Genomic DNA, 17,918 nt, shown 5'->3' with positions numbered 1-17,918 from the left:
GCTCAAAGGACGTCTTATTTGAGTAGTTGAGTCCGGTTTGTAAGAGTCATGTAATGGACTCATGATGTATAATAGTTATGCTTATGCTTTATAATTAATTTATCCTCCTATTTTGCTGTTTATATGCCTGAAAGTTTACCAGTCGTCGGCTTCAGCCCCCACGTTAATATTACAGGGGTGTTCGGGAACGCATGACCGCACTTTATCCAACATCTTGGTCCGATGTAGGAGGCGTCTTGCGAGGTGAACTAGGCAATCAAACTATGCGGCTTTAGTACTTTCACTTAGCCATAAGAGTCCATTGGTGGCGCTAAGTACTAGCCCCTTGTTGCATGAACGGCAATCCAGAGTACGGCGCCTTTACAATGTGGCTGGTCAAAAACACAGCCCCTCGTATAACACGGCATAAATCGTGAACGATTTGAAGTATGACACTAAGTCGCCGGATTGCTGACCCGCTCTCACCTGTCATGACAACTAGTTTTTGGCTTTCTCTACTGAGGTACTTAACCGGATGAACCAGAAATACAATCGCAATAGTTCTCCCTTTACTACCTTAGCCGAACTTGCGGAATGTAAGGTGGCAAATACAGGAGTCGGGAAACCCAACTATAGACCAAAGACATAATTCGGAGCCAATGCATATGAGGCGATATCCGGGGCGCCGAAGAGTTCCCTATAGGTGTTCGGACTTAAGAATTTTGCGGGGCCGAATACAGCCCCTGGTATAAAGGTTGTGTCCAACCACGTATGTCAGTCGAGCGTAAGTGGGAAACACATATGACAAGGTAATAACAGGACCCAACCATTAAGGTGATAACCATCTGCTTCCTTTATATCTTTATTGATACGCCAACGACAAATGGTGCCATTCATTATTAAGGTCATATTACATGCCCCAAAAAAAGAAAAGGTTTTACATAAGGGAAAGTCTAACACAGGGCCTAAAGATCATAGTTCAAAAAAAGAAAACTCCAGTGATGCCCTGCAGCACGTCTGCGCCTTTTCTCCTTAGTAATAAGTCCTTTGAGAGGAGTATTTGATGGTTGAGAAACGCTAGCCTTAAGAGGATCTCCTGCAATAACCATCTAGCAAGTAGGGTTCTTGATGAACCTGTAGTAAGAGAAAAAAGATATATGCGGTCCAGACAGGGTCAAGCCGTACAATGGACCTCTTCTGCAGTGTGCCTCCGGTGCCGCCCAAGGTATTTTTAGTGTGTAATTATGTACGCGCGTTACATAGGCCGCAACCCGGTACGGTGATCGGCGGAGGCCGAACTGCTAATCAAGGTCCAGATCCGTTAATTTATCGCTATTAAGCATGGATCGGACTTGTTTGGATACGTCGTTGGCTTTATTGGCCAATGAACTGTTCGGCTTGATGAGGCCGCCATAAACTTTGGCTGCAAGGGCCGCTGTGTGCTCTTTAGTACGGAGGGAGTGCTCCATATTACCATTAATTGTGATAACGCCACGGGGTCCGGGCGTCTTAAGCTTAAAGTAAGCATAATGCGAGACTGCATTGAAGTGAGCAAAAGCAGTTCGTTCGAGCAGTGTGTGGTAGCCACTGCGAAAAGGGACGATGTCGAAGATTTACTCTTCGTTGTGAAAGTTGTCTGGGGAGCCGAATACTACCTCCAGTGTAAGTGAGCCCGTACAGCGGGCCTCCACTCCTGGTACCACACCTTTAAAGGTAGTGTTACTAGGCTTGATTCATGATGGGTCAATGCCCATCTTACGGACAGTATCTTGATAAATCAAGTTGAGACTGCTTCCACCGTCCATAAGGACTCTAGTGAGGTGGTATCCGTCAATAATTGGATCAATAACCAGGGTGGCCGAACCCCCATGATGGATATTGGTTGGGTGATCCCTACGATCAAATGTGATCAGATAGGATGACTATGGGTTAAACTTGGGGGCGACAGGCTCTATAGCATAGACGTCCTGTAGTGCACGTTTGCGCTCCCTTTTGGGGATATGAATGACATATATCATGTTCACTGTCTTCACCTCGGGGGGAAACTTCTTCTGACCCCGGGTGTTCGGCTGACGGGGCTCGTCATCATCTTCGCTTGGAGGCCCTTTTCCCTTGTGTTCGGTATTTATTTTACCGGCCTGTTTGAAAACCCAACAATTCCTGTTGGTGGGGTTTGCAGGCTTATCGGGTGTGCCATGAATCTGACAGGGCCTCTAGAGGATTTTATCTAAGCTGGATGGCCCGTCCTTGTTGCCTTTGAAAGGTTTCTTCCGCTGACCGGACTTAGGACCGCTGAATCTGGCATTGCCTGCCGTATCGTCTGTGTCATCATTGTTGTTGTTCCGACGTTTGTTTTTATTGCGGTGAGGTTTACCATTGTCGTCCCGCACCTCGGAGGTGCCGGGGTCACCCAAGTTGTTGCTTCTACGAGCCAACCAGCTGTCTTCGCCCGTACAAAAGCGAGTCATGAGTGCCGTTAAGGCTGCCATGGTCTTCGGCTTTTCCTGCCCAAGGTGTCGAGCAGGCCATTCATCACGGACACTGTGTTTAAAAGCCTCTAATGCTTCGGCGTCCGGACAGTCTACAATCTGGTTATTTTTAGTTAAGAACCGATTCCAAAGTTTGTAGGCTGATTCGCCTGGCTGCTGAATTATGTGACTCAAGTCGCCAGCATCCGGTGGCCGAACATAAGTGCCCTGAAAGTTGGCCCGAAAAGCATCTTCCAAGTCTTTCCAGGTTCCAATGGAGTTTTCTGGGAGGTTGTTTAGCCAGTGCCGTGCTGGTCCTTTCAACTTTAAAGGAAGATATTTGATGGCGTGAAGGTCATCTCCTCGAGCCATGTGGATGTGGAGAAGAAAGTCTTCAATCCAGACGGCCGGATCCGTCGTTCCATCATACTGTTTGATGTTTACGGGTTTAAACCCTTCTGGAAATTGGTGTTCCATGACCTCATCGGTGAAGCATAAAGGGTGTGTGGCCCCTCTATATCGTGCAATATCACGGCGGAGATCGGCTGACATTTGAGTTCGGTTCTGATCCCGATTATAGTAATGGTCGTCATGCCGGGCTTCATAGCTCTCATGTCGGGGCAAGGCCCGATCCGTAGATTGATCTAGTCTGGCCAACTTTATTGGCTAGGTCACGTTGTAACTCATATGTGTATCCCGCAGCTGCTGTCTTCCCGCCTCTTCGGCAAGGAGGTGCGGGTTGGTGTTCGGCTTGATATGCCGCTTTATCCCGTCCACGTGGTGGTCGGTCTGGTTGGTCTGCGTGATTGTATTTCGATGGTATGGGCTCAAGGGCTTCGTCGTCGAACTATGGCAGCAACTTGCGCTTAGGGTAACTTTTAACAGGTCGCTCGTGGCCGTATTCCTCGGCGGCCAGGACCTTAGTCCACCTTTCATTAAGCGTATCTTGTTCGGCTTTGAGATGCTGCTGTTTCTTTTCCAGGCTCCAGGCTATAGCAATGAGCTGTCGCTTGAAGCGTTCCTGATCAAGGGGTTCCTCTGGGACGATAAAATCTTCGTTGCCGAGGCTCACCTCCTCTTCGGACTCTGGCATATAGTTGCTATCCTCCGAATCTTCGTGATCAGCGTGTTCGGGACTATGTTCACCCTCTTCCCTCTCGTCTTGTTTGGACATGGGCTCGATGGGGTATTCAGGATCTTTGACATCATCTAGAGTCTCATTGTCTTTGGTGCCGGTGGTGTTGTCCTTCGCCCGACGCGATCATGAGCGGCACCGCAGACGCCGGCGCTTTGGTGGTTTATCAACGGGGTTGTCCTCGTCGGGGCTCGGATTATCCTCGTCGTTCTTTTTATCCGGAGTGTCCACCATGTACACATCGTAGGTTGAGGTGGTCGTCCAACGCCCCGTGACGGGTGGGACTTGGCTTGGTTCGGCGTCGGCATCGTCGTCCATGCCGTCGATGTCTTCGGATGTGTAGTCCAGCATGTCGGTTAAATCCTCGACAGTGGCTACTAAGTGGGTGGTGGGTGGGGCGTAAAATTCCCCGCTCTCAGCCGGCAGCCCGAGCCGGGTATAGTTCGGAGGCAACGCCTCCGTGATGGCGAGAGACTGCATTAAGTCCAATGCTTCGTCTAGGAGCAAAAGTGGGACCAGAAACTGCGGATCTGCTGGGCTGAGTTCGGCATGGGACACCTGATCAGACCCACTGAGTGCAGACCTCGGCAGTTCGGGATGGTTGCCCAGAGCTGAGTCTAGGATTACGTCTGGGTCTTCGGTCGGGAGTTTTGCAAAGGGAAGAAGTCTGGCAGGGCTCACGCTCCCATCTTCGGACAGTGAGACCTGCCCTAGATTTAAGGCCAAGGTGGGTATGGGTGTTGACCCCTAGATGAGATCTAACAGGGGATCCGAAGAGTCTTCTTGGCGGGGACACAAAGTGGCGGCCGAGGCCGCGAACCCGTCGAAGACTAGGTCTCCTCGGATGTCAGCAACGTAGTTCAGGTTTCCAAACCTGGTATGGTGCCGGGAACATAACTATCGACCTGCTCGAGGCGGCCGATCGAGTTGGCACGAAGCACAAAGCCACCGAACACAAAGACCTGCCCAGGGAGAAAGGTTTCCTTGGACACAACATCATTGTTGATGAAGAGGTGAGCCATCGATCCTTCTGTCGATGACACAGCGGAGCTCTCAATGAAAGCACCAATGTCGGTGTCAAAACCGGCTGATCTCGGGTAGGGGGGCCCAAGTTGTATGTCTGAGGACCAAAAGTAACTATGAACAAAGGACACAACGTTTACCCAGGTTCAGGCCCTCTTAATTGAGGTAAAACCCTACCCCTGCTTGATTATATTCGAGGGTATAGAGGTTACAAGAGTTGATCTACCTCGAGATCGAGTTGGCTAACCCTAGATTAGCTAGCCTAACAATGTCGTGATCCTGCCTCCGATCTACCCTCCGGTTTATATAGACAGCAGAGGGGCTTAGGGTTGTACAAAGTTGGTTTTACAGAAAGGAATAACATATCCGGACACCTATACGTGCCATCCATGCATATGGGAGTCTCCATCGGACACGAGAGGTGATCTTCTGCCTTGTATCTTTGACGGCCCATCAGTCCGGCCCACATCCAACTGACCGGACGCCCGAGGACCCCCTAGTCCAGGACTCCCACATGCTTCTTCGTGGACCCTTCGTGGGTGGAGCCCTCCGTGGACTCGCGCAACCGTTACCCTTCATGGGTTGAAGTCTCCATCAACGTGGATGTACGATAGCACCACATATCGTTACCATGTCAAAAATCTCCGTGTCTACATTGCGTTTGCCCTCTCCAAACCCTTCCCTTTACCTTCATATGCAATGTTTTACATTCCGCTGCTACACCCTTTAGAATTGCATGTGTAGGTTGATTGCTTGACTTGTGCTAAGTTGCTAAAATCTGCCAAGACTTAAAATTGAAAAAAGGCTAGATTTTTATTGGGTCAAGTAGTCTAATCACCACCCCCCTAGACATACTTTCGATCCTAGACAATCGCGGTGGAAGCCACAAGTACACGTGGAGGAAAGCGACTGGTGGATACTGTAACATGAAAGCGGATCCAGTGCGGATCCGCCGGCTGACGCATAGCACAACTCATTTTTTTAAAAAGTTCATGAATTTTTTAAAAAAGGTCACAAGTTTTGAAAAAAGTTTGACATAGTTAAAATAAGTTTGTGGATCTGGAAAACATTCATGCATTTGGAAAGATGTTCACGGATTCAAAAAAGAAAATGTTCATGGATTTGAAAAAAAGGCATGAATTTTAAAAACTATTCACGGATTTAAGAAAAGTTCACGATTTTTAATAAGCTTCACATTTTTTAAAGGAAGTTCACAAATTTTAGAAAAGGAAAATAAAATAAATTAAAGAAAGAGAAAAAGAAAACAAACAGAAGAAAAAAGCCCAAAGAAAACCGGAAAAGAATACAGAAACCTCCTGCTTTTTTTAGCATGCATTTCAAGACGAGCCACATATCTCTTGCGTTCAATATGCAGAATATTCGTTGGATCAGATCTTTCCCTTTGACGATTTTCATCTCTGTTCGACAATCAGGCAGGCTCCTAAAAAAAGGTACAAGAGGTAAGGTGTCCCACTTGTTACTGCTGGATCGGACAAGTCAGGCACCGTGTAACCGGCGCAAGATTGGGCTGGACAGCCAGAGTTTATCACACAAATAGTCAATTTGTTAGAACTTGCTTCCCATATTCACGATATTCTAAGAAATGAGTTACTCAAGTCAAGGACTCGTTCGTATTGTATGGATATGGAAAGTACATGATTATGAATCCTAGCTTCAAAGATGATTGTAAGAGGCCAGGTAAAATGCGAACAAAAGAACAATTTGCATAAGTCTAAATAGCTCTGTTACTATCATCAACAATCCCCTAAAATTCCAAGCTCCCTAAAAAGGAGGCGTTCTGGTTGATTTGGGTTGTGGTCTGCGTGGCGGGTCCTACCTGTACCTGTATGTGTATGTGGCGCTGGATTGGGCTCTTTGGTCGGTTTGCGAGTACACGTGGCGCCCGTGTCGGCGATGCTCTTTCCTTCCTTGGCGGGGTTCTGCTTTTCTCCTGCGCAGTTGGGTGAGGGTGATGGCGGCGGCGCTGGTCAGGGTGGGGCTGGGTTCGGTTGCTGCTTCTTCGACGAAGGGGCGGATCCAGCGGTGGTGGTTCCTTCTTTCCTTGCGTTGGTTGCTTCCTGCCCCGCATCGGTCTGGTCGCGGCTGTTCCCGTCTGCCTCCTCCTCTCCGCTCGGAGGTTTTTTTTTCCGCGAATACGCAAAGCTTGCCTATCATTGCATTGATAGAAGGAGTAAAATGAGTACAAATAGAAGTACAACACATGACAGGGCTCAGAGGTTTGTTGTTGTTTCGATTTCATTTTAATTGTTGGTGGATTGTCTTAGTTACTAATCAGCGCGGCTGATCGCCGGGGCGGTCTCATAGGCCCTCGCGTGTTGATTCCTGCCCGCGCATTGACCTTCCGCCCTGGCACGCATCCTTGTGGCGAACCCTTGCAACGACTCGCTTCACTGACTCAGCGGCTTCTCCAAACTCCATCACGGCCTTCCGTTCGAATCCATGCCTCTTTATCATCATTGTTTGGGGACGATATTGGAAGAGGCAACAGATGGACGGGGTGGTCCAGACGTCCAGTACATATGTCACTGATATGGTCTGGCGGGAGGAGGTGATCGGCATCACTGTCACATCCTCCGGCGGCCGGCGCGGGTGTAGAGGTCTGGCTCGAGGAGGTGTTTCCCGTGTATAATGGCTGCCGTGCCAAGTCTTTGTCAGGCTCGACGCTGAGTGGTGCCCGAACTATAGCCGCGAACCCTGCACCTCTCTGTCAGACCAATGTTGCCTCATCTTTGGACTCCGACTGTTTGGATCATGAGTACGTCATCCATGTGTTAAGTTTGGAGGATGATCAAATCCACTCTTCCTGTCAAATCAAGCTCTTCAACTTTCTCTGTGACACATCAATGCTTCCGACAAGGTACATCATCATAATACACATAGAACTGAACATATTTGTTGCTTGGGGATGACTTGAATAGTGCTATGTTTACCTAAAACTGCGAGATTGAGTGTACAATAGTTCTTAATCTTGGTTTCGCGACACTCTTAATTGTTGCCTCATGAGATTGGAGCAGAGAGTCGGCTTCAGCAAGTTTGGGTACGCACTGAACTGAAACAATCTGAATCACTGCACTGCATAAAAGATGCCCATGTTTCTTCAATTTAATGATCATTGCTTGAACGTTGTCATGAAGGTCTGTGAGTTATGACTACTACTTATTGAGACAGGTTTAGGTAGCACAAGTTTTTTAACTTGCAGTTGTAATACTTCAATACTTCACCATGAATGGTATGGGATGAACTTGCAACAAAATGTTGGTAAACGACAGATTATTGAACTAAATGAATGCCAAATTTTGTTATTAGTAGTATAACTAGAGATTTTAGTGTCCAATTCCTTCATTATGAACATGTTGTACTGCAGGCCTTGAGTGTGTGCAACCTAACTAATGTAAAGGAAGCATTCCATACTGAACAGATTGTCTTGCATTTGATTTTAATGTTTTTGAAGTTCTTTTAGGTACATGGTATGACAGATTCTGCATGAAATATTAAGATGCATTGTATCTTATTAGTACATAGTACTCTTATTTTCTTTTTCATGAATTCTAAATGGAATACTGGACAAATCCAATGTCATACTTCTGTTGCGAATTTTCCAGCAATTCTCCTTTTAACTTATTATGATAACTGGATGTTGGCTGCAGAGGTGCTTTGCAAAACTACATTTGCTTGATAATGTAATACTCTCAATTCTTTTGAAAAATTAAGTTGGCACTTTAGCTATTTGCACAATGCATGGTTTTAGCAAACAAACAAATCAAGAGATAAGAGAAGAGTGTTACACCAAGCCTCCTCAGAGCTCAGTGATTCTCGGCCGTCGGATCGCGATGCTTGATGGGTTTTGGGTCGTCCGATCGAGCAGATGGAAGATATGGCCCGTCGGATCCTGGTCTGGCACTATAGAAATGAATAGTAATGGCAGCAAAATGTAAATACCATGCCCCTACCGGGGTATTTGGTCATTTCACTCGCCGGGGGTATAAAAGGGCCGACTCCAGTGGAGGCAACCCTAGACGGCTCCCCTCCCCCTGCCGCGCGCCTCCTCTCCCCCTCTCTCTCGTTCCCCTCCCTCCCGCGCGCCTCCTCTCCTCCCGCCTCGCCGCCGCCTCCTCTCCCCTCCCGCGCCCGCCTCCCTGCCCTGCCGCCGGCGCCGCCGCCGCCGCTCGCCCGGGCACCCATCCTCGGCCTCACGCCGCCCATCTAGAGAGATGGGGGCCGCGCGCGACGAGGCCGGCCTAGCCGCCGCCTCCTTCTCCCGCGACCGCGCCGCCCTCTCCTCCTTCCTCCGGCCTCCCTGCCGTGCCGCCGCGGCGGCTGCACGTCCAGCCCCACGCCGTCGTCGTCTTCTTCGCCCAACCGGCCGCCGCCGCACCGCACGCTCGTGTGCAGGGGCGAGAAGGGGAACCGCCGCCCGCTCCCGGAGCGCGAGGAGGACGAGGGGAGGCAGCCCCCAGATCCACGGCGGCATCGACGCGCCGTCGTCGACCTGAGCCGCCACCGTCCTCATGGCCCCCTCCCTCCGCGGCGCCGGCACCGCGGCTCCCTCCTCCGCAGGCTCCCTGCCTCGTGGGGCCTGGCGGTCTCGCGCGCGGACGACAGCCGCCGACTCCTTCACCTATCCAGTCGAGCTCGCGCGACGCCATCACCGGGACCGGGAGCAGCACCGGCCGTCCATGAATGAATTAGAATTAGAAATCAAACTATTTCTGGTATTTTAAGGATTGAGACAGCTGGTTGGCTTGCCCATTTATAGCTCGCCTCCACACATTAGGAAGGCGATGCCATTATGCCTTGGTTGCCATGGAGCCGAGCTAGGACACTGGTCAGCCTGTCACCTATCTCCATCAAGGTCACTCGCTAATCCTAACTCACCATCAACCTCCTCAATATCACCTATCCTATTACAACTTTAGCATTTGATTCCTTACTTCCAGATCACCTTCCCCCAAGGTCCTGTGGAGGACGGCGACCATCTCCGGTAGCCGGTAGGAACTCTCTCTCCAGCTCGCCTTCCCCGAATGCCCCTTCATGGCGCTGCTACTTTGTTTTGCTGGACCTGTGTGCTTGTGCGTGGCCTGACCGCGTCATGGTAGTGCTGCTTTCTCTTGCCGCGGCCCAGGGTGTGTCGTGCTCGTGGGCAGCTTTATTGCGTCCTGATTGTGGCCGACTCTTGCTGCTATTTTTGCTATGTGCCGTGTTGTTGTTGTTGCTTGCCGGTCATTGTGCACGTCTTGCTCGTGGCAGGCCCTTGATGCTCACGGCCTACAATTTCTGCTATTGTTGTTTTGTGCCTTGCTGCTCCTGCTGTTGTTTGTTGTGCTCCCACTGAATTTGATATTTTGTGTGCAGATGACCGAGCCGCCACCCACTGGCGGTCCTCGGATTGTCCTGATCGACCAAGCTCAGAGCACGTCATCGGCTCCCAAGCCCTCCTGCTTCGACACCGCAGATGGCGCATCAATGGCCAGAGCAGAGGAGAAGAGGAGGAGATCCTTTCCGTGCAGATAGCAAGAAATGGGAGGCAGATGCGGATGCGGAGGATGGCATTGGGGTTTGATGCATTCCTTCCCCTCCCAGGCAAGGTCTTCGTCAAGGAGGTGAGAGTTTCTTGGTTGATTAAAGAAATAAAATCCTTTTTGGATTAATAAAGCAGCTTTCTTGATTAGTGTTTATTGAATTTCTAGAACCCTGACTTCCCCTAGGTGCAAAAGTCCAATTAGATGTTGTTAGCATTGAATTAGCTCTGTGCGCGCTCAGGATTAGCCTCTCAACTAACTTGCTGACCCTGCTCCGAGTTACAGATTGCACACTTATTTCCTTGGAGAAATAGTAGTACTATAAATATGGTTTGGGGGTTACTTTATTTTCATTTTCTTGTGGTAGGCTAGAGTTAGACTATCTAGCTTCTTGGGTTTGACCGTTTCTTCCATTTTAGTTTAGTCAAATTGAGTTTCATGTAATTAGGTCAAGTAAAGTGGATCTATGATAGTTCCATGGTTCTGCCAGTGAATTATTTCTACCACTAGCTACATTCTGTTCATATCGGTTGATGCTGGATTACTCAGGGAGGTCCTTTGATTAAGTGATGGTTTCACCTGTTAGCTGCTCGATGGAGCAGATCACCGGATGGCCTCCAATCCGTGACTAGATTTATTCTACTAATATTTTTGATGGGATTTGTGGTCGTTTCAATCGATTAGGACAAACCTAATCTGACTATGATGAGATTAAGTTTCATGTTTTGACTGGATAATTGTGAGAAGACATGAGACTGTAGTCCTCGTGTCGTTGGTCGCTAGATCCAACTTGTGTGTTAATCAGAAAATTAATAAATCCGCTGCCGATGAGAAATTTCTCTAGCGTGGTGCAAGTTAACATATTCTGTCCACATAAATGGTTAACATAGTCTGTACCCGCCTCTTGGGTTATTTTGTGAGTAGTGATAGATTGCTCCTGATGATGCCTCCTCTGCAGATTTCTGGGATTCAAGGTCCCCTGACCCTGGCCAAGGACTATGACATGGAATGACCTGTTAATGTTGTTGACACATCTTCTCTTCTTTATCGTGTATGCTCCTGTGTCTACGAGGGAGCTCTTCTCCACGATGCCGGTGACTAGCGCACGCGGTCTCCGTTTGATCGTATCCCCGGCAAGTAAGGTAGATCATGTACATCTTGCTGCTCTGAATTTGTCTTCATACTGTGCTCAGGTAATATACACAGAAATAGGATTTTTATTTTGTTCATGCTGAACAAAAAGTGTCAGCACTGTGATTTCTAGCTAGAGCTAGGGAATCTAGACACTTTACTTCTGGCTAGAGCACTCTTTTGTACAGAACTAGGGAAATTAGGTTTCTGTTCTTTTACATACATTCATCTTATTAATTGTTAAAGGGAAAACATAGCTAAAAATACCATATAACTTACCAAGTTCTGGTTTCAGGTCTTGTCAGATTGTTTCCAACTCTTTTTTCTTATGTTCTGCAAATAATTTAGGAGCAACCAACATTCTTTGTTTTGCTCATGAGTATGTGTATATATGTAAAAAATGTCTATGATAGTTTCTGTTATGATATACACAAACAGTAAGATGTGTTGTTTGTTTTTAGTCTCAATTGTGTGTTTCCTATGCCTCTCTTATGCTCACCGAGCCACAGTTACTACATGCTTGGTTCTGACAAGGCTTTATTTCTGGTCTGCAACCCTTTGTCCAGAATGGTGTTTGTTTGTTTACCGTCGATTGGTTCTATATATAGATTTATATTTGTGTAGTCTATTTATGTTGATGATTAACTTATGCAGACCTCGGCTTGATCGCATTGTCTTGCCTATCATCTTGCTATTCCCTGTAGAATATGATGTCCTTCGTTCTTTGTTTTTTGTTAAAATTTTGGTGCCATGTGTTTGTTGGCCTTTTCATGGTTACTCCTTAAATTATCACGATTGTTATGTGTTTTTTGGCCTTTTCATGGTTATTCCTTAAATTATCACATGCTTTTGTACGCACTGGACCATTCCTTATTCCTTTTTAGTTCAGTGCTAATTGAAATTGTGCATATAAATAAGCTTTGAATTAGTTGATGTTCTTTGGCACTTGAAGCTGCGGTAGTGCTATTCCTCCCGTCCTACGGCCTGCTGATAGGTTATTTGTTAGCAGACCATCCTCAAATAATATGATCTCAAACTAGGTAAATCCTTCAGCAAGTAGATAGTTCTGGAGAGTAAGATGATAGATAATACTTGGGCTCCATCCTCCATGTTCTTGGTTGTAGTGTATTTGGCATTTGAGGTGATCACAAATAGGAGTTGGGGCAGAAAAATGTCGTTTTATTTCCTCTCATGTGACTAGCCAGTTTTGCCTTCATGCCCAGAGTCTTGCAAGTTGTACCCGTGTCGAGATTTGCTATGGTTTCTTATGTCTTTGTTTCATGTTTATTTCAGGTTTTGCTTTGTGGCCTCAAGTTCAGCGTATCCTTGGTTTTATATTGAATAAATGCCTGTAGTCTGCACTCATTTCTGTAACATAGAAGTTTATCATGCTCCTCTTCATCTTATGCTTTGTAGTGAACTTGATACGTATATTTAGTGTCTATGTCAATACCTGTGGTTCTGAAGTGTATTTGAGATGTATTTTCCTTCTGGAAAGGCCACACTATTCCTTCCAAGTATATTCATAGTAAATGAGAATGCATGTGTTTCCTGTATGTAATAGTGCGACACACGCATTCTCATTCTGGAAAGGCCAAGCTCAAGAAGTACCTCTGGGGTCTCCACAACACCAACATCAACGGGCTGGCTTGTTCATGTTCTTCTGGTGAGTACATTTATTATCATCGATGATATCACAACCTGCACCTTTTCTGTTTTGGACTGACTTTAGTTATTTACCATGGTTCAATGTGTTCTTTTTATGGACGAAAATATATATTTTGTGGTGAGATGGCGGTGCAAAGTGAGGATGATATTTCTTTCTTTGACATGCAAATCTCACAGAATATACCAATCATGCTTGCATACTATCTTAGCACCGCGAGTGATAGATGATATTGGTCTTGTTGTGTTTTTTGAAACGTGTGATCCAACACCATGGATCATATATGGATATACACATTCGTCTTAATGTCGAAGTTTGTGAAATGCCAGTTGTATTAGTTGTCTGGAACTATTCTCTTATGAGATAAATACCTTTTGAGTCAATTTGCAGATCAACTACAAAAATAGTTCAGGAAATCCACTATCCTGGTTTAATGCCTTTGAATGAATTAAGGTTATCATGATTGTACATGACATGTAGACTTACCAAGAAGCTACTTATTTTAGTCTATTTTATAATCTGGTAGAGAACAAGGTGATGTGTTGGCGATGCTTTGTTTTTAGAAACAATACCCATTATCACAGGGCAGATGGTGTTGTGGTGCTGTTAATGTGCAAATTAGTCTGTAACATGCATTTCCTGTTGATTCAATCTTATTTTACTGTTGGAAGTTACATTAGCAAAATAGTATATCTCCAAATTCTGTTGATTAGTATTGCAGTGTAGAATCTGGTTAAATAGTTAAGCTAAAGTTTGTAATGTTGTGCCGATGGCATTTCAGCGTTCTCTTTGGCTCCGTATGTATGTATTGTATAACAGTTCACCATTTTTAATTTTCCTTGATGGCCCCTTTCGTGTTTACCCGGGCCGTGTACCTCACCTATGTTTGATGTGTGACTTTGCCATCTTGTTGCAGGTGCTGTCAATCCGTCAGTTGCATCTAATTATGCATTGGACAGCTCAACAATTTGATTATGAGTCTATTCTGGTGCACATCCGGTCGATGATTTCTAAGGCTATACAGATCTTCTAATATTTGTAGAGGGCTAACGAAAATACTCATGCTTGAAGTGCCAAGAATATCATTTCTTGCAAGATAAGGTTAGTGCCTTCTAATATTTATTCTTTTGGAAGTCAGTGCCTTCTTAAGGTGATATTTTTAGAAGTTGGATTCATCAATTTCTGTAGCATGTGTTGGCCCTTCATACAATTTTTTGTATGTTTCCTCTTTATCATGATGTCCTGGAAATGAACTCATGTGCTGTGTTGTCTGTATTACTTTGTTATTTTAGTGAATTTGTTACTCCATTCGGGGATTTTAATGTAAAAACACCTGCGTAGAGTTTGGAGAGCAGAGCACTCGGGTGCGATGGGTTGATTGATTCTATAGTAGGTTTTGTTTGTACACCTAAGATGTATAAGAGCAGGTTCCTATTCTAGCCCTGTGTAATGTTCATGCATGGAGAAATACCCCATAATACATGGATAAAAAGAAAAGAAATAGCTTAGGATACAGCTAGATATGCCATTCTTTCTTGCAATATGCACTTCAATTTTGGTTGTGGCTTAAATGTTCAACAGTTTAAACAGTTCAATAGAGCAGAAAGACTTGCATGGGTTCCTTGAGAAGATTTACATGGAGAAGTGTTGCTTCTATTACAAATGAATGTTTATTCTTTCTTTTATTTCATTGATCGAATACATATGCTAAACGAGGATTTCTACTAATATGAGCAGTACTTGCTTGATCACATCGTTGGGACCGGCATCCTCGCGCCAAGGCGTGATCCCGATCTCCATGTAAATCTTCCCCTGCGCCCCCGCCGCGTCAAATGCCTCCGCCGCATCCGCTTCCCCAGCGCCTCCTCATCAGCGGCGGCCGAGGACAGTGACTGCCAGATCACAGGGGTGGCGGGCCCTAACCGGCCCAGGGGCGTGCCCAGGAAGAGGGATGCCAGGGTGCCGAGCCAGGTCCATGGTGACCGCGTCAAGACCGTTCCACCGAGGGGGAGGCTCCCTAGGGCGGCCAAGGAGAAAGAGAGCAAGTTGGCCAAGGAGCTCAGGGTGAGATAGCCATACATAGTGCTTTCATCACTGCGTTGCCTTTTTTACCCGACAATGCTTGTGATCCCACTTGATTTTGCAGAGGGAGCTGGAGTGCACCTTGAACCAGATGAATGACTTGGTGCGCATCTTACTAGCCACTTATTGTTATTGGTCCTTATACTCCCTGCCCCTGCGCTCTGGCTTCTACTCGCAAGTAAGCTGCTCTTCCTCCTCTACCCCCTCCCCCTCCTCTTCTGTGAGGATCTTTGGTTGGATTTGGGTAACCAGACCGCAGGAGTGAATCCTATTTGGAGATGAAGTGTGTATGCTAGCTTGATTTAGTTTATATATGAACCGCATATGCTGGCTTGATGGTGATAAATAGTAATTTAACTGTTGATTTTAGATTGAGAGTAACCAGTAGAGGATTATTCCATTGTGCTTAGTGTTAATTGCCAGCTCTATAGATCAGAACTTGAATTGTTGTTAGTAATCACAGATCATGAGTTCTCTACATTCATCTTTTGATGGATTGTAAATGAAACAAAACACATGTGTGTTTTAGTTTCTTTTCTTCTCCCCTGGGTATCCTATGAAACTGGAGGGCTTCATGAATGTTGTGTACATGGTCTACCAATTTTTTTTTCTAAATAACATATTGAGCTCGATTGCTATTTTTTGTGACCTTTGATAGAAGGATCCAATCATTTTTTTATGTGTATATCTTTAGGCTGAAAAATGAATTATATTTCACTGAGTCCTGAGACACGGGTCTTCCCTTTGCCAAGAATTGCTCATGATGGTGGTCATCTCTGTTTTTTATAATTCATAGTTGTGTAGTGCTATTGTATACACACTCCCCAAATTTGTTTAAAGGAAATATGCATGAATTTCTTGATGTCATTTCACTAAACTCACCTTCCTGATAGTTCTTTTTTTTGGTCATTGCAGATATCTATTGTTGCAAAAATGCATGTTAGATTTAAATGTCATATGAATCATTTGATGAATCTTTAATGAGTACTTCTCGAAGAATATCATTTTTTTCTTCTCTTCTTGGGCCAGCGTTACACAACTTCTCTTGGAGCAATGAGGAACTTCAACCATTCTTGGTGAAGGAAAATTGATGGTAGATGTATTAGTTAGCGTGGACTTTTATAATCTTTAAAACTTGTGTGGACTGCTATCTAAGTGTCACTAGCCTTCTGTATAAATACTTCACTTTCAGTATTTTGTACTATCTCGCTGCCCTATGCGCTACTCTTCTCTTTCGATGTAAATGACATGCTTTAATTGTTATTAACGGCTTCTGATCTGCAGAATGCAAAACTTTCTATGTAAATGACTTGTTGTAATCCTCATCTATTAAATGTTGCTTTTGGTCTATTCTTTTATGTTGTGCTTGATGCGTGTCTTTTGTGGTCTTATAAACATGCTGAACTTTATGTTGCCTTATAACCTCATGCCTTCTATCACAAATGAATATTTCTTCTTTACTTTATTTTTTTATCATGTTTAAATTCATACGCTAAACATACGATCCTACTAACTTAGCACGACATGCTTAACCAAAACGTTGGGACCGGTACCCTCGCGCCATGGCGCGATTCCGATCTAGTGTTCACTATAACAGGCAGAAACAGCCTCTCTCATTTATGACATGGGGCTAAGTGCCTTATTTGGGACTAACACGTCTTGATTATATTGTGCACTTATTAAGTATGAAGAATCTGGTGATAATAACCTTTTTAGCTTGATTCTTTGAATCATGGTCCAACCATAATATATTCTTCTATAGGTTGCGTAATGGTAGATAACTATCGCTATAATCTGGTTTCATCCTAATAGTTATTGAGGTATGGGGATTTTGTTGTCCTGAAAGATTAGTTCTTCTTTTCAGTTCTTATATTCCTAGATCATTGTATCTTCGAGTATCATGCATGTTTTTTTTTTCAGATCACAAAACAGGTGAGGAGCTATTCATTTTTCTAGGAGCTTCACGGAGTAATAAAAACTTGATAGAGATGGATTGGGAACAGAAAGATACATGTACATAGAAGTACATATAGTATTTTTTTTCAATACTCTGTTCCATTGTTTGTTGTCAACCTTTGTCATTCTTTCTCTGAAATAGGGAACCATAGACTATCATTTTTATTTGCATTTGTAATCCAAAGATGTGTACATTGAAATAGTTCTTCCAAACTGGAAAAATAGATCAATCATATCATATACTAATATCATGCATATGATACTAGTGTATAATACTACCTCCTTAATGCATAGTATCATATTTTAATATCATGTAGTACTCTATTTATTGCCATGCATAACACAAAGTAACATAGCATTTATTATCATACGGTATCATAATATGATACTACACCCTCTCTTCCTTCATTTAATGCTATGACACCTCATCAAAATTGCCTAGTTGGCATGCGCATGATACTAGCTATGATAGTACCATTACGACCAGCCTCACAAGCCATGAATTTGTAGCTCTCTATTTTGATGCCTTATATCAGGGCTTGACTGTCTGGGAGAACAAGTAGCTCACTACATTTTAAAAAGAACCATAACCATGGTGAGGTTTCGAGTTGTTTGGGTTGGTCATTTTCTCATGTATTTACATTTTAATGCAATTTACTTTCTTCTAAAATTGAAGGGTAATTATCATTGTATTTAGTTTATTAACTTGGATATGATAATTATTGATGTATTTAGTTTACAGATTTGATAGATAAACTTCATTGCTAATTTGGCATATTGCGATAAAACATGGTAATGGTATCCGATGCATATAGACACAGTGAGCTAGATAACGGATTTCAAGCTATTATTTTTGTTCCATGAGACATGAAGCAAATATATATAAATCAACAATTATTTTGTTGTACCTTTTGTTGGCTTTCTGAATAGTCACCATA

General features: G+C 44.7%; 1 long non-coding RNA gene across 2 annotated transcripts; it reads left to right on the top strand.

Moving 5' to 3' along the window:
* Positions 1-8,706: 8,706 nt before the first annotated feature.
* LOC119278090 lies at positions 8,707-16,374 on the top strand. Of its 2 annotated transcripts, XR_005137532.1 has the most exons (9): positions 8,707-9,478; positions 9,564-9,614; positions 9,979-10,226; positions 11,104-11,287; positions 12,570-12,942; positions 13,859-14,043; positions 14,680-15,006; positions 15,089-15,202; positions 15,940-16,374. It is a non-coding gene; the product is annotated as an uncharacterized LOC119278090 (long non-coding RNA). The 2 variants fall into 2 exon arrangements; XR_005137533.1 differs by lacking the exon at positions 9,564-9,614 and having other exon boundaries at positions 8,708-9,478.
* Positions 16,375-17,918: the final 1,544 nt, after the last annotated feature.

This window comes from Triticum dicoccoides, chromosome 3B (genome assembly GCF_002162155.2).
Source record: "Triticum dicoccoides isolate Atlit2015 ecotype Zavitan chromosome 3B, WEW_v2.0, whole genome shotgun sequence".
NCBI lineage: Eukaryota > Viridiplantae > Streptophyta > Magnoliopsida > Poales > Poaceae > Triticum > Triticum dicoccoides.
Note: the sequence above shows the minus strand (reverse complement) of the source record. Positions and strands in the feature narration are given on the sequence as shown.